The sequence below is a fragment of the Schistocerca serialis genome, chromosome 2 (genome assembly GCF_023864345.2).
Source record: "Schistocerca serialis cubense isolate TAMUIC-IGC-003099 chromosome 2, iqSchSeri2.2, whole genome shotgun sequence".
Lineage (NCBI taxonomy): Eukaryota > Metazoa > Arthropoda > Insecta > Orthoptera > Acrididae > Schistocerca > Schistocerca serialis.
Genome location: NC_064639.1, coordinates 875,327,225 through 875,344,332, shown reverse-complemented (window position 1 = coordinate 875,344,332; position 17,108 = coordinate 875,327,225). Strand labels below are relative to the sequence as shown.

Sequence of the window (17,108 nt, the reverse complement as noted above, 5' to 3'; positions counted from 1 at the left end):
CGCCTTTTTTTTTTTTAAGGCAAAGTGTCATAACCCATTGGCACAATACGGCACCGTTTTCTGCTCGAAATCGATCACGTGGCCATTGTTGCTGCTGTGTGTGGACGAACGCCCCTTACGTACTGCGAGAGATTTGCGCTGTTTGTCGAAATCGACATCGATGTACCGAACGAAGTTAGGGACCATCCCGCAACAAGAGTGCCGCGTTGTCAGAATTGAAGAGAGTACGAGGTTTGTTCAAAAAATTCCGGAACTTTGTTCACAAAACTTTTCTAAGTTTACCTTTTACGTATTGTGCATAGTCTTCGAAATACTCTGCTCCACAACAGATACACTGCTCCCAACGCCGCTTCCACTTTCGGAATCAGTCTTGGTATGCCTCTTGCTGGATGGCGCTACGCTATCAAGCAATTTTTTTATCTCGTCTGTCGTTGTAAATCTTTGCCCTTTCATCTATGGAAATAAATGAGTCTGCAGAAGCCAGGTGTGGAAAATACAGATGACGAGGCAACTCAGTGATTTCGTTTTTTTTGCAATAGTCGCTCACAAACAGGGATGAATGCACGGGTGCATTATTGTGACGGAAGAGCCATGAGTTGTCTCACCACATTTCACGCCCTTTCCTTCTCACATTTTCTCGCAGGCGTCGCAACACCTCCAGACTGTACCACCAATTTACAGTTCTTTGTCCCTGTCGCGCGAATTTATGAAGAACTAATCCTTCAAAGTCAAAGAACACTATCAGCATGGCTTTCACATTTGAACTGACCTTGAGAGGCACCCACATGCCTTGCTCATACTGTGGCATCAAGCAGTCAGGCCTGCAAGATGAGTGGTCTGCCAAGCGAGTGGATTCATTCTTATTTATCGAGTAACATGAACTCTCGTACTCACAATTAAGTTACAAATTATCCTCCTATATGAATAATACGCAACGGAAACGCATACCTGACTATCAGTAATTTACAGAACTCTGACTGTTCACTACGCACTGGCAATACCACGTTTTCTTTTTTTATTTAACGGCTTTTATCATCACCTGGCCATCGCACTGAATATGAGTGGCGCACACGTTATAAATTCTGGATATCATGACAACATACAATTCGAAGGAAAAGGCCACCAATCTTTTTCTTTTCACTATCTTATTTATTCCGATAAATTCTATAACCTAAACACACAAATTCTATAACCTACAACAATAACACATGAGAAATTCCGCCCAGTGGGCATGGCTTTACATTGGTGATTCTCTACCTTATGGTCTCGTAATTATTTAACGCTACAGTGCACTTTCTGGATAGGATGGTGGATCTTTTGCTATATCTCACACTTCGACTCTCACAACCATCATCACGAAACTTTCCTCCAGACCGAACGGTACAAAAGGAACACGCATAACCCACTACCTCTGAAACTACCTTGCTACTCTCCCATGCAAACCACACATACTCAAATTACATGACATACACCACACTACAACATGAAATACAACACAGGGAATAGTCGCAACATTATCACTTTCAGCTTTCCCACTTCAATTAATAATTATCCCAGTTTCACACGACACTGCCCCACTTCGTAATTCTACTTTCCTACTATGAACTCTGGAGATATATGCACATCTTCCTGTGCAATGCAAGCCAAGTGGCATTGCTGGATAGACGGCTGACAAACCTTGCTTCTCTCTGAGTATTATAGTTTGAATCCAGCGTCACACGGAAACATATCACGCAAAGTAATATTAAGAACATATTCATCACACACACGAGTCATCAACTGATACCATGGACGAGTACTTCTCTTTATCCTTTGTCTCATACACAGATTGAGACTCACACAGTACTCACAACGTGGAAGTACTCGCCTCTAATTTCAAGTCCTGCACACGCTATTTCTTAAATATTTCAACTTATAGTACACACGCTAGTAATTCAGCTTAACTTAAGCACACGAAGTATTTCAACTTATTGCTACACGTGGTTTCATTGTGACCGTTGGTCACTTCCGAAGATTACTACGATCCCATTAATATTACCTGCCTGACATTTAATTCTCCCCACAAAAGTTCCTGAAATAGAGAAATTATTATTTCAAACTACTCTTAAGTATTCCACATCCATACCATGTCTCCACTCTTTTGTCTTTACGGAGCACACCTAAGACAGGTCTTAACAGCACAAGGTCCAGCGGCAGAGTGCTGAAACATGGCTGTTCTTCAGGTCCTCTCGCACCTCTGCCGAAGTGGGGGAGCACCTTGCTACCGTATTGGTCAGCCACATTTCAGGCGCTCAAAGCTCAGGTAAATTTCATCTCTTTGGTCCCACCAAAGGTGGCCAAAGGATCGTCTCAAAAATGATCATATATTCACATTCACTATCTGCGGTTAGCAGACGACCATACATTCATTCATTTCACAGATCTCACCAAACTGGATGTAGGGATTTATTTTGTGGGAGTGCACATGTGATCAATTAAATAAATAAGTTGTCATTCTTTCCCACACTGGTATCTGGCTTCGCTGCATTAATTGAAATTGAGTTATTATTAGAAAAAATATGTTGTTCAGACAAGAATAATGAAGTATGTTGTACCTATTTTCAATGTCGGGCGGTACTGTACCCTTTCAACCTGACAAGCCTTTTTTCATCTTGGAGAATCTTTCCCGACCCACTGTGAAGATTGAACCTTGGTCTAAACACCATAACCGAAGACCCACATCTTATAACCAGTTATGATTCTATATACTTATATGGATATGGTGTCCATTCTGCCGGACATGTCCGAAAGAATGGACACCATATCCATATAAGTATATAGTTCTGGCAATACCGGCCATGACCTTCCTCTTCTGTGCGGATGCACACATACTACCTGAACTCTTACGGGACTTGGTAAGAATGTCTTGCCGGCCATTGTGGTCGAGCGGTTCTAGGCTCTTCAGTCCGGAACCGCGCTGCTGCTACGGTCGCAGGTTCGAATCCTGCCTCGGGCATGGATGTGTGTGATGTCCTTAGGTTAGTTAGGTTAAAGTAGTTCTAAGTTCTAGGGGACTGATGACCTCAGATGTTAAGTCCCAAAGTGTTCAGAGCCATTTGAACCAAAAATGTCTTCCACGAGTAATGAGTGTGTTGGGTAGGCACACTACGAATGTAGTGTGTGGACATGTAAGGTGAGAATGTGGGTCTCGCGGGAGGCGTGCGCGAGATAGTCCCTGCAGACGCACTGTCATCTGTGCCCTCGGTGGCTCAGATGGATAGAGCGTCTGCCATGTAAGCAGGAGATCCCGGGTTCGAGTCCCGGTCGGGGCACACATTTTCACCTGCACCCGTTGACAGATATCAACGCCCGTCAGCAGCTGAAGGTATTGATATATAATTCTAATTTAGTTATGAGTCTCGTTCTCATTTGCGCGATCCATAAGCTCTTCACATTTTGCGAGGCGAAGGTCTTTCTGGTCTTGACTCATAGCCATGAGATGGACTTGGCTCCAACACGGTCCATTTCAAGATGCTGTGTCAGGATGTCATGACATGATCCAACTGAAATTTTACGTTCTTCTACAAGCTCTTGGACAAAGTCTTCGATCGTCACGCGCAAATTTCGTTGACGTTCCTGACATGAACTTCGTCGGTAGACGTCTAAGGGCGTCCTGAACGAGGGTCGTCTTCTTTAACTTCCGTGCGGCCATTTTTAAACCGTGTGAACCATCCGTAACACCGAGTACGGCTTAAACACTCATCACCGTAGGGTTCGTGCATCATTTGGCGTGCCTGTATAAAGGTTTTCTTGAGTTTCACGCAAAATTTAATGCAGACACGTTGCTCTAACTCTGCCGTCTCGAAATTCGCAAATTGTGCGACACAACGTTCTACTCAGTGCAGCACTGAACAATAACTAACCGACATACAGCAATGAAACTTCCAGCAGTTGCACATTAAACACAGCCGTGTGATGGGATGCCAACCGCATTTCCCTCCAACACACCACTGGCGCGAAATTACGAACGCTCCGGAATTTTTTGAACATACCTCGTAAATGTTCCTGGTTTCCTGCAGACGCCGTTCTGTTACGGCATGCATTGTGCGAGTGAAATGGCCCTGCAGTTGCAGACGAGCTCCAGAGTTAAAGTACACGGGATAGTGCGATTCTTGCAGACAAATTGTCCGTATATGGACGACATGCAGTGTCCTGTCAGCCGTAGTGAAACAGCGCAGCAATTTGACCAAGGCCACAAAGATGTGGGTGGTGCTGATGGAAAGGTCCTGATCTTGCATCATACGATTGCCATCGTCCAGGGAAGCGGAAAGAACAGTTGGGTAAAAAGACGATCATACAGCGATTCTGGAATGGCCTCACGATCAAGGAGCGGATTTCTATCGTCCAGGAACTGAACAATTGTTAAAAGTTGCAATAGTTGTTTGCATAGACTTAGCGACTGAGTTGAAAAATAGTTTTGTGTGTCTGTGTCACTTTGACTTGTAGTGCAGCATTCACTAGAAGTTACTTGGCCTGCCACAACAATGTTTAACTTAATTTTTGAACTCTGATCGTACTGAAACTTGCGTATGTGCTAACGGCGGCTCACGAATGTAATGCTGTAAACGCCTGGCTTCCCTAGCGCACGTGTATATTTGACGGAGTCCAGTATATTCTCGGCTTTGCGTAGTCGGTAGGATATAGTTTCTCTTTTGTTTTTCTAGGTCTCTGCCTATCTTGGCGGTAGGTTGACCCGCATGCGGTAGCAACGCCAACCACTTGATCCTCTTCCGACTTTTCTATTTAGATATCACGTTTTGTATGCATCTCTATGTTTTGCATAGGGCTTCTTGTAGATGCCGCAACTTGACAGACAGGCTTTTCATGTCGCAGGTGATACAGCTCTGTATTCCAGGGTACTGTGCTGTACTTCAGGGTTTATGTAGAGGTAGGTCTTATGTAGAGGACGGTATGCGTTTCTGTGCTGTAGGCGGAACGCCCCAGCGGGTCGTCCGGATGTTTTGTTTGTTAGACTCGCTAGGAAAAGTAGGCATCTATTTTCTTCCACCTCCAGTCTAAGTGTGGGAGGGATTTCTTTACCATGCATCCAGACTACGGTCTATGTTGAAGATACTTTCCTGATTCGAGAGGAAGGCTGGTTAAAAATCAGTTCGGGAACTTTTGGACAGTGTTGTGTATGATTCTCTTTTACTGTTCCCCGTCTGAGCTAGCAAAGTGTTGCATCTGGGTAGTTTGCCCAATTGTTCTGTAGGCATTTCATTCATAGAACACTCAAACACGATTCTAACGATTTTTGGGATCGCCACCGACGCCAATACCAATGGCCGTAGTAGAGTCTTCATTATCGGTTTAGACTGAAACAGGAGACGATGAACACTCTTGAAGAAAATGACAGAGAAATGTAAGAGGGTTGTTCCATATTGGTTTCCACTTTACATTCACTAAGAATCTCTGTCTCGGCAGGTACATGCATTTTTCTCAATGAAGTCTCAATTAACCTGCAAACAATTGCACCATCGATGTGGTAATTTCTGTAGGCACTTCTCGAACTACGTTTTTAGAGTCTGTCGCACTCACATCAGAACAGCTGCTCACAGGTCCTGGACGTCTGCGATATGATGTTTCGATAGAGGTCTTCATAGTCCCTATTAGATAATAATGAGAAGAGGCAGTCAGGACAATACGGTGGGTGTGACAGTACCTGGTACCCCATATCAGCGATGGCAAGCCGTAGTTTGCCCGCTGTATGGAATTTCGGTGGGGGTGGGGGAAGGGGGAGGTGCCTGTTTGCTTCCACTGCATCAGCTGGGCCTGGGTCTCCGGCCCATGGTAGCGGAGCCAAGTGTCGTCGCCAGCCACGAGTTTGGACATCAAACATTCTGGAGCCTGGCTGCGGCATTGAAGGAGATCACTGCACACGTGCTTGCGCTTTTGTGTGTGCTGCCTTCACTGGTTTGGGAACCCACGTGGCGTACAGACGACTTCCCAAACTAAGTACCGTGAACGTGATGCACCTGTTTTCCTGGATATGCATTTCCAGTCTTGAAATGTTGACTGGTGTTAAGTCACTTTCCTTCCAGAAGTGTTTCCATTCTCGCTTGGTTTGCTGCAAGTTTTTCAGCCATCCACCTGGTTGTACATGGGTTTTTCGTGACGGCGCACACCCTCCACCCGCCACCACCAAAATGGCCTCTGAATATCAGCAGTGCTTACACACTCCGTTCACAGAAACCACGTCGTCCAGCGCTGCCCTTGATGATCATACTCTATGTCCTCAGCTCACTTAACGACAGCAGCTACGAAAATGGCCTTTGCTGTCTAGGGATTACACTTACGAGTGTCCTGCCAGCTTCAAATACGCCGAAGTATTACATTCTTGCGACTGTAATCACGCATCCGATGGCGCACCATGGTTGATGCGAAAAAATACATAACGACCCTCGTAGTTGTGCGAATTGTGCCACGGAAGTATCGCGAGAACATAAGGTGAGATAGAAGTACGTGAATGCGTGGTGTCTGTTCTTTCGGAAATGTCTGAAAGAACAGACACCACGCAGAACCCGCAGCTGAGAATCATTGTATGTAAACTGAAGGGGGTCACTACTGTCAGCTGCAGCGGGACATTACGAAGAGTCGGCGGCGATGAATGAAAATGCGTACCGGACCGCAATTTGAACCCGGGATCTGCTTACTAGGCAGGTTGGTAAACTACTGCGCCATCAGGGACACAGCGTTATCGCAACTGCGCGGAGTATCTCGGCACCGTATTCCCACCGAGCGCCACTTGTCCAATGACGCCATATTCGCTACTCTGAGGTTCCCACAGGAGGTCGGACGTATTTGTGCATCCGCACTGGAGAACGTGGATCCATTGCCCAGCTAGGCGTATCAATTAATGTCCCGCTGCAACTGACAGCAGTGTTCCCTTTCAATTTACATATAATGAGATAGAAGTGCTGCACGTCCTGTTTCTGTTCTTGTTCTGAATGGGCATCTAAATCAGTAGCGCGTGGCAGCTCTTCAGTGGAGAGGATACTAGGTTGTATGCTGTTAATGCCTTCCCTCCATGCTGCCACCGTGGCCGGGTAATGCCAAGGTAGCGCGCTCACTGGCGGCCCCGCCCCCTGCTGGTGATGGAATTCAGGTCGGCTGCGTTTCGGGATCGGAGGTCCCGGTCCTGCCAGCGGCTGGCTCCTGTGTCAGGGCTGGCCGTCACAAGTGCAGCCTACTTACGGCGGCCCAGGGGACGCACCTCGCGGCGGCCGACGTCTCGCGCGTCGGAGGTGACGCGCCCAACTATTTATGGCAGCCAATACGGAATATGGTCACATGCCATTTCAACGAAGAGAAGTTAGTTGAACAAGAGGTAAATGAACACAATGACTCATTCACTCTTCAGCATAGGTGCAATGTTTTGAAATGTTTTGAAACCGCGTGGCAAATTAAAAATGTGCATCCGAGCGGGACTCGAATCCGGCACCTTGCGATTCGCGGGAAATGCTCTTATCACCTGCTACCATCCCTCACACCTTCACTCTTGTCCCTGACCGGCACAGAGTTTCAAAATAGCTCAAATTCGCTGCAGATGGAAATATTCGTTCTGGAGACAATCCCATAGGCTGTGCGTAAGCAATTTTCGGCTCTATGTAGGCGTGATAATACCGCAGGTACTCAGATGAGGTTCTTTGAAAGTTGGTAAGTGGCGGAGACATACCGACGGAAGTAAAGCTGTGAAAGTGGGTTGTGAGTTGCGCCCGAATAGCCCAGACAGTAAGAGCATTGCCCGCGAAAGACGGCAGCCTAGGTTAGAGTCCCAGTACGGCACACAGTTTTAAATTCCGAGGAAGTTTCGATTCGTGAACGCTTTGAAACAAGTCGAAATTGTGTAGCGAACCGCGACACGAAACCACTGTCGCATATAAAGAAGTCGCAACGATACAAATCGTAGTGATGTGCTGCCGAGATGATAAAAATATATGTTTCTAGATCTCCGTCTTTGCCAGTAGACGACAAGCACTGCTTTGCATACCACATACACTTTACTCGTCGCTTGATTAAAACATTGCATTAATACCGGCAGTGACAGTATCCATTTTAAAGTAGAATCGTCGTACACATGAGCATAACCATACACCTATATCGCTGACGTCGCTCTGTTTAGAATATTCAAGCAGGTGTATTATGCTCTGTGGAGTCCATAAATCTCCTCTGCAGGAACCCATATAAACTCGAACGCCTGAGAAACTGGTATAGGCAAGCGTATTCAAATACAGAGATATGTAATCAGGTAGAATACGTCACTGCGGTCAGGAACGCCTATATAATACAACAAGTGTCTAGTGCAGTTGTTAGATCGGTTTCTGCTCCTAAAAGAGCAAGTTATCAAGATTTAAGTGAGCTTGAGCGCGGCGCACAAGCGATGGGACACAGCATCTCCGAGGTAGCGATGAAGTGAGGTTTACGAGTGTACCGTAAATATATCAGGTATCCGGTTCAAATGGCTCTGAGCGCTATGGAACTTAATTTCTGAGATCATCAGTCTCCTAGATCTTAGAACTACTTAACCTAACTAACCTAAGGACATCACACACAGCCATGCGCGCGACAGGATTCGAACCTGCGACCGGAGCGGTCGCGCGGTTCCAAACTCAAGTTCCTAGAACCGCTCGGTCACACCGCCTGGCAGGAATCCGGTAAAACAAAAAATCTTCGACATCGCTGTGGCCGGAAACAGATCCTGCAAGAACGGACGAACGACGACTGAACCGAATCGTTCAACGTAACAGAAGTGCAACCCTTTCGCAAATTGATGCAGTAATCAATGCTGGGCCATCAACAAGTGTCAGCGTGCGAACCATTCGATATGGGTTTTCGTAGCCGAAGTCTCACTCGTGTACCCTCCCTTTCCCTCCCTCTAACCCTCTGGGATGGAATATCTGTATCTGCCTGTAGCTGCCTGCATGTAGCGTTGTTGTAGTCAAAGCGAGCGAAAGTTTTCTAAACGTTGCCGAATCATGTAACAGTGGCATGACGTGAGTACCAGCTCGCTATTTACCTAGTCAGATGTGGAAGACAGCCTAAAAACCGCATCCAAGGCGACTGGCACATCAACCCTCGACGTTAATCCGCTGGACGGATACCATCAGAGGCCAGTGCACCTCCCCGTCCCGAACGCACAGCTATCCGAGCGATTAGAGTGCATTGAAGTGTAATATATATGCGTCACATTAATGCATCCTGCTATAGTAAAATGCTGATTTTACGTTATTATATTATGTTAAAAGGTGTTTCGATGGTGTTCTGCTTATCCTGATACTTTAGATTTCATCGTTTCATGACGTCTTGTGGTTGACAGCATTGACCCATTGACAGAGGGATATATATGCACGTAGTTCCTGATGATGAGCAAAGCATTCTAAAGAATACTGTAGTGTATTGTATAAGTTGACGATAGTATGTGTTACGCCGCGCGGGATTAGCCGAGCGGTCTCAGGCGCTGTCATGGACTGTGCGACTGGTCCCGGCGGAGGTTCGAGTCCTCCCTGGGGCATGGGTGTGTGTGTTCGTCCTTAGGATAATTTAGGTTAAGTAGTGTGTAAGCTTAGGGACTGATGACCTTAGCAGTTGTCCCATATGATTTCACACACATCAGAACATTTTTTATGTGTTACGGGGACATCGGCAGAACTGAAAAAGTATGCCAGACCGGAAATCGAACCCGGATCTCCTGCTTATCGCGATCAGCCGCCTTAGCCATTAAGCTATCTGAGCCCGTGTCCAGGACCGAGTCACGTTGTCAGCGTCACTGTAGCTGTGCTCATCATTATTTCCAAACGCTCTGTCATGTTACAAACCTGTTTTAGTGTATCAAAAAAATGGCTCTGAGCACTATTGGACTTAACATCTGAGGTCATCAGTCCCCTAGAACTACATAAACCTAACTAACCTAAGGACATCACACCACATCCATGCCCGAGGTAGGATTCGAACCTGCGACCGTAGCGGTCGCGTGGTTCCAGACTGGAGCGCCTAGAACCGCTCGGCCACACCGGCCGGCTTTGGTGTCTCTTTATTGTTCTTTAACACTTTTCCGACGATCAGGTTGGCTAATTATATTGAACTGTACAAATATCATAATACAAGTTAGCAACCCACAGAGGCTCAGAGTAGCTTAGCGAAATTTAACAAATGGCTGTTGATAGTTAAAAACAAGGTGCTACCAAAGGTACTTGATTGATCAACTGCAAATCAGAAACATGTATAGCTGCTGTATTCTATGTAACACAAACTGCGCTGTTGACTGTTTCCTGCCGACTAAATGACACACCATTTCACGTAATTGAGTATCGAACGCAGACTGACTAACGTAGTAAAGATACCGGGTGTAGCAGGACTCCACCCACAAGCTTACAGAAATTGTTCAGGATCACCTTCTGAATATTTCGGTATAACGGATCCTCAGTCTCCGGCGGTTCGTTACAGATTATATTATGTAATTATGATTTATTCGGTTTATTACCGCATTCACCCTTGTTTCTGTGAAAACACCTCCACAAAAGTGGAAAAGCCTGTAATATGTAGTCACGAAATGTACTCCACATAACAAGGGAGAAAAGCGACAACCGCCAGACGAACCGCTGTACTGTGACGTGTCTGCCGTCGCTGCGGGAACTGCTCAGAAAGCGCAGTTGTGCCGCTCTTCCACTGCGTTCAGTGAACCCGTACACGAGGTGGATACCAGCCAGTTCTTCATCAGTAAACCCATCCATATACTGCTGTGTGCCAACGGCCTTGCCGCAGTGGTAACTCCGTTTCCCGCCAGATCTCCGAAGAAGTTAAGCGCTGTCGGGCTGGGCTAGCACTTGGATGGGTGACGATTCGGTCTGCCGAGCGCTGTTGGCAAGCGGGGCACACTCAGCCCTTGCGAGGCAAACTGAGGAGCTACTTGATTGAGAAGTAGCGGCTCCGGTCTCGTAAACTGAGATACGGCTGGGAGAGTGGTGTGCTGACTACATGCCCCTCCATTTCAGCATCCAGTGACGCCTATGGGCTGAGGATGACATGGCGGCCGGTCGGTACAGTTTGGGCCTCCATGGCCTGTTCGGGCGAAATTTTTTTGTACTGCTGTGTATCACTATTGCCGGCCGTTGTGGGCGAGCGCTTCTAGGCGCTTCAATCTGGAACCGCGCTGCTGCTGCGGTCGCAGGTTCGAATCCTGCCTGAGGCATGGCAGTGTGTGATACCCTTAGGTTAGTTAGGCTTAAGTAGTTCTAGAGCTAGGGGACCGATGACCTCAGATGTTAAGTCCCATAGTGCTTAGAGCCATTTGAACCATTTTTGTATCACTGTTAATGCACATCTAATGCCTCCAGGAAACAAAACGCTAGACAACCGGACAGCACTGAACGAAACTTGAAAGGGGGCGTTATTGCTCGCAACACCACGTACTGGGAGAGAATGGAAACGAAGAGGTAGCGCATACCGCCTTCATTTGCACTGTTGTGCAGTGTTTCCAGCCCAGTACAGATAATAAGCTAACTGTTGCAGGAAACCAAAGGGAATGCAGTAACTTTGTAATGAGCCGCCGGAGACCGTGAGTCCCGCATAGAAAAACATTCACTTGATGTCCCTGAAAAACCGTTGAAGGTTTGTTATTGGAAGTACGGTTCGCACTTTACACTGATCAGCCATAACATTATGACCACCTATCTAATAGCCGGTATGTCCATCTTTGGCACGGATAACAACATCGTGACATGGGGGGAACATGGCACCACGTGTGGACACACAAGTCACCTAACTCCCGTAAATACCGCGGAGGGGTCGATGAGCTCTGACGCCACGTTCAATCGTATCCCCTGTATGTTCCATCGGGTTCAGATCCGCCGAGTTGGGGGGGCCACCCCATCAACTGGAACTCGCCACTGTGTTCCTCGAATTACTCCATCACATTCCTGGCCATGTGACATGGCGCCTTTTCTTTTTGAAAAATGTCGCTGCCGTCGAGAAACATGACCGTCATGAAGGGGTATTCTTGGTCTGCAACCAGTGTACGATACTCCTTGGCCGTCATGGTGACTTGCGCGAGCTCTACTGGAGCTATGGATGCCCACGTGAATGATCCCCAGGGCGTAATGGAGCCGCCGCCAGCTTGTCACCATCCCGCAGTACAGTTGCCAAGGAGCTGTTCTCTTGGAAGACGACGGATTCGAGACCTCCCATTGCCATGATGAAGATGGTATCGGGATTCATCAGATCATGCAACGCTCTGCCACTGCGCCAACTTCCAGTAACGGTGACCAAGTGTCCATTTCAGTCCTAGTTGCCGATGTCGCGGTTTTAACATTGGCACATACGAGGGGCGTTTCAAAAGTCCGTGCAAAAATAAAAGCTACTTACGTGTTGGGGTAAACCTTTTTTATTTTTCGACGTAGTCTCCTTTTCTTAGACTTATACACTTGGTCCAGCGCTGTTCTAATTTGTTGATACTTCCGAATAATAGGAATTGTCCGAGTCTGCAAAATAGCTATTAGTTGCTGCAATCACCTCCTCGTTTGAATAACATCTTTGTACCGCCAGCCATTTGTTCAAATTGAGGAACAAATAGCAGTCTAAGGGAACCAAGTCTGTAGAATGGGGGGGGGGGGGAATATGAAACGAGTTGGAATCCTATTTCCATTAATTTTGCGACCACGACAGCTGAGGTGTGTGCTGGTACATTGTAGTGATGCAAAATGACTTTTTTGCGGTCCAATCGCCGGCGTTTTTCTTGCAGCTCGGTTTTCAAACAGTCCTATAACGATGAATGATATGCACATGTAATAGTTTTGCCGTTTTCCAGATAGTTGATGAGGATCATCCCTTGCGAATCCCAAAAGACAGTCGCCATAACCTTTCCGGCCGAAGGACTGGTGTCCGCCTTTTTTGGTGCACATTCTCCCTTGGTAACCCATTGTTTAGATTGTTGTTTGGTTTTAGGACTATAGTAATGTATCCACGCTTCATCCTCAATGACGAAACAACGATTGAAGTCCTTCGGATTCTTCTTGTACAGCTGCAAACCATACTTGCAACACTTCATACGATTCCGTTTTTGGCCAAGCGTGAGCAATCGCGGAACCCATCTTGCGGATAGCTTTCTCATGTCCAAATGTTTATGCAAAATATTATGTACCCGTTCATTCGAGATGCCCACAGCACTAGCAATCTCTTCTGTCATCCATCACCATATCATGGGTTTTATCAGTGATTCCTGGAGTCGTAACTACCACAGGGTATCCAGAACGTTCACAATCACTTGCGTCCATATGGCCACTCCGAAAATTTTGAAACTACTTACCAACTGTTCTAAACGAAGGTACAGAGTCGCCGTAATGTTTATCAAGCTTCTCTTTAGTCTTTTTGCCTTTCATAAAGTAATGTTCAATCACCACATGAAATTCCTTTTCATCCATATTTTGACAATCACTTGACTTCATTGATTCACATGAATGCCAAACACAAATAAATAGACCAATGTGGCTGAAACTTTGTGTTCGTTCTTTCCAAAGATGCTACTAACTAAACATGACCTCGATACGCGCCGGTGGTGCCATCTCTCGGACTTTGCACGGACTTTTCAAACGCCCCTCCTACATGGGTCGCCGGCTGCAGAGCGCCATCGTTAGTAGTGTTCGGTGCACTGTGTGTTCAGACACATTTGTACTCTGTCCAGCATTGCAGTCTGATGTTAGTTCCGCCACAGTTTGCCGCCTGTCCTGTTTCATCAGTCTGCTCAGCCTAAGACGTTCGACATCTGTGACCGCCCAACACCACGGCGCCTGGACGTGGTTTCACCTTGCTTTTGCCAGATGTCGGAGACATTCACCACAGCACTCCTCGAACACGCGACAAGTCATGCAGTATCCGAAATGCTCGTGCCGAGCCTGCGGGCCATCACAATTTGCCCTCTGTCACAGATGGCGCACCTTCCTCATTCTGAACACGGACAGCACGCTCGCTGACAATACATGCTCCGTGCGTGTGTCTGACCGGCTGTCATTCCTCGCCAGGTGACGTTGCTATCGCCTGGACGGGTTTATATTGACAGTAGGTCGGTGGTCATAATGTTCTGGCTGGTCATTCTATGTCTTGGCTGCTCAACCACGACTGACTGTAGCTTACTACGACTTTCTTTAGCCTATTTACAAACGCGTATTACAGAAATTACAAAATGGGAAAATACAAAGCTATTGCATCTTCCATAATAAGAAGTCATTCGACTGAACTTTAAGTTGTGTACCAAAACAATAGGTACTACTGTATGTGGTCGACGTTTTAATATATACTGGGATAGCCTGCCAAGAATTTTCGGGAATCTTAAATTTTATTAACTGAAACGTTTCACAAAGTAACATTTGAGCCTAGAAAAGTCATACATTTTTGGAATCAGAAAAATAATGCCTATAGAAGTATAACAGCGGAATTTTAACAAAATTACAATGTAAGATTCGAACATTCTGGAACAGGATTATTTTGAATAAGTATAATATTTTAGATACAGTGTTTTGTACAAAGTAAGATTTTTCGCTAGGAATTCTAGAATAAGGGCTTTCAATTAATGATTGTCGGTCCTAAAACAAATAATTGTAAGCGGAGTCTAATTTTGAAGAGCACTTGTTTTTAGTGAATCGTAAGCGTGGTATCTTTGATTAAATAAAATGTTCCTCAAAAAGTAATTATACTGTTACCAACAGTGGTCTGAAATATATGTCGTGAATAATAAAGTTAAATAAAACATACCGGTAATAATAATAATAATTTAACAATTTTGTGCAAGCATGGTGTGTTCATTACAAATAAGAGATCAGAAAAACGACTGTTTGCAACAGGAGCGATACCTATTCGAACAAGTGGAATATTCCAACGTGCTCTGTTATAACTGTTATTGATTTAATCCGCAGTGTTCCACTTCACAGTGGGTTTAATTCGTAACGCAGACAGATTGGTAATCAGGCCATGTCAGAGGAGTGAACGTGAGATCGAGCAAAATTTCCAAAATGACCGCAGGTCGGAAATGCACCGCTGTGAAGTTGAAACTTCTTTATTAGGTTTTTACTTAAACTGAAATAACTGAGAAGGTGAAACTTGTTAATTTAATTCTGAAACTGCTGAGTGAAATTGAACGTACTGTCTCTTTGCCTGTCTTATCGTTTCATTTCTGACATATAGAATTATTCCTGACAAATACAACTCAAACGCAATGTGACTGCTCAAATAATTAACACAAAAGAATGGCCCTGAATTAGAAGAAATCCTGACAATAACCCATACATTTCATAAGTCACTTGCCTCATAGAAAATCTTCGTTACACGAACTACAGCGATATAGCAAGCACCAGTACAGCCAGCTAAATAAAAGATTGTAACTACTGGAGGCTCTAACTGCTAATAGGCAAGTGGTTAGCAAGGGAAAGATTTTGTTGCAGAGCAAACAATGTATTTAGCAAATTTTACCTTAATCATGTGACATCCAGTTCAAAAAATTATATAATCGTCCGTGACAACCAGTTCCAAAAATTATACAGGGTGGTCCATTGATCGTGACCAGGCCAAATATCTCACGAAATAAGCGTCAAACGAAAAAACTACAAAGACGAAACTTGTCTAGCTTGAAGGGGGAAACCAGATGGCGCTATGGTTGGCCCGCTAGATGGCGCTGCCATAGGTCAAACGGATATCAACTGCGTTTTTTAAATAGGATCCCCCATTTTTTATTACATTTTCCTGTAGTACGTAAAGAAATATGAATGTTTTAGTTGGACCACTTTTTTCGCTTTGTGATAGATGGCGCTGTAATAGTCACAAACATGTGGCTCCCATTTTTAGACGAACAGTTGATAACAGGTAGGCTTTTTAAATTAAAATACAGAACGTAGGTACGTTTGAACATTTTATTTCTGTTGTTCTAATGTGATACATGTACCTTTGTGAAGTTATCATTTCTGAGAACGCATGCAGTTACAGCGTCAATAACCTGTAAATACCACATTAATGTAATGAATGCTCAAAATGATGTCCGTCAACCTCAATGCATTTGGCAATACGTGTAACGACATTCCTCTCAAGAGCGAGTAGCTCGCCTTCCGTAATGTTCGCACATGCATTGACAATGCGCTGACGCATGTTGCCAGGCGTTGTCGGTGGATCACGATAGCAAATATCCTTCAACTTTCCCCACAGAAACAAATCCGGGGACGTCAGATTCGGTGAACGTGAGGGCCATGCTATGGTACTCTGACGACCGATCCACCTGTCATGAAATATGCTATTCAATACCGCTTCAACCCCCACAAGAGCTATGTGCCGGACATCCATCATGTTGGAAGTACATCGCCATTCTGTCATGCAGTGAAACATCTTGTAGTAACATAGGTAGAACATTACGTAGGAAATCAGCATACATTGCACCATTTAGATTGCCATCGATAAAATGGGGGCCAGTTATCCTTCCTCTCATAATGCCGCACCATACCTTAACCAATCAAGGTCGCTGATGTTCCACTTGTCGCAGCTATCGTGGATTTTCCGTTGCCCAATAGTGCATATTATGCCGGTTTACGTTACCGCTGTTGGTGAATGACGCTTCGTCGCTAAATAGAACGCGTGCAAAAAATCTGTCATCGTCCCGTTATTTCTCTTGTGCCTAGTGGCAGAATTGTACACGACGTTCAAAGTCGTCGCCATGCAATTCCTGATGCATAGAAATATGGTACTGGTGCAATCGATGTTGATGTAGCATTCTCAACACTGACGTTTTTGAGATTCCCGATCCTCGCGCAATTTGTCTGCTGCTGGTGTGCGGATTAGCCGCGACAGCAGCTAAACTTCCTGTTTCCTTAAATAACGTAACTATCCGGCGAACGGTCCGGACACTTGGATGATTTCGTCCAGGATACCGGGCAGCACACACAGCATACGCCCGTTGGGCATTTTGATCACAATAGCCATACATCAACACGATATCGACTTTTTCCGCAATTGGTAAACGATCCATTCTAACACGGGTAATGTATCACGAAGCAAATACTGTCCGCACTGGCGGAATGTTGAGTGATACCACGTACTTG

The 17,108-nt window shown here is 45.5% G+C and overlaps 1 protein-coding gene and 1 non-coding gene across 2 annotated transcripts in view; both read left to right on the top strand.

Annotated features, from left to right (window-relative positions):
• Positions 1-17,108, top strand: part of LOC126458199 (NAD kinase-like) — a 517,930-nt gene that overhangs the window by 93,841 nt on the left and 406,981 nt on the right. The window lies entirely within an intron of this gene.
• On the top strand, positions 3,237-3,311 carry Trnat-ugu (transfer RNA threonine (anticodon UGU)). The gene has a single exon. It is a non-coding gene; the product is annotated as a tRNA-Thr (tRNA).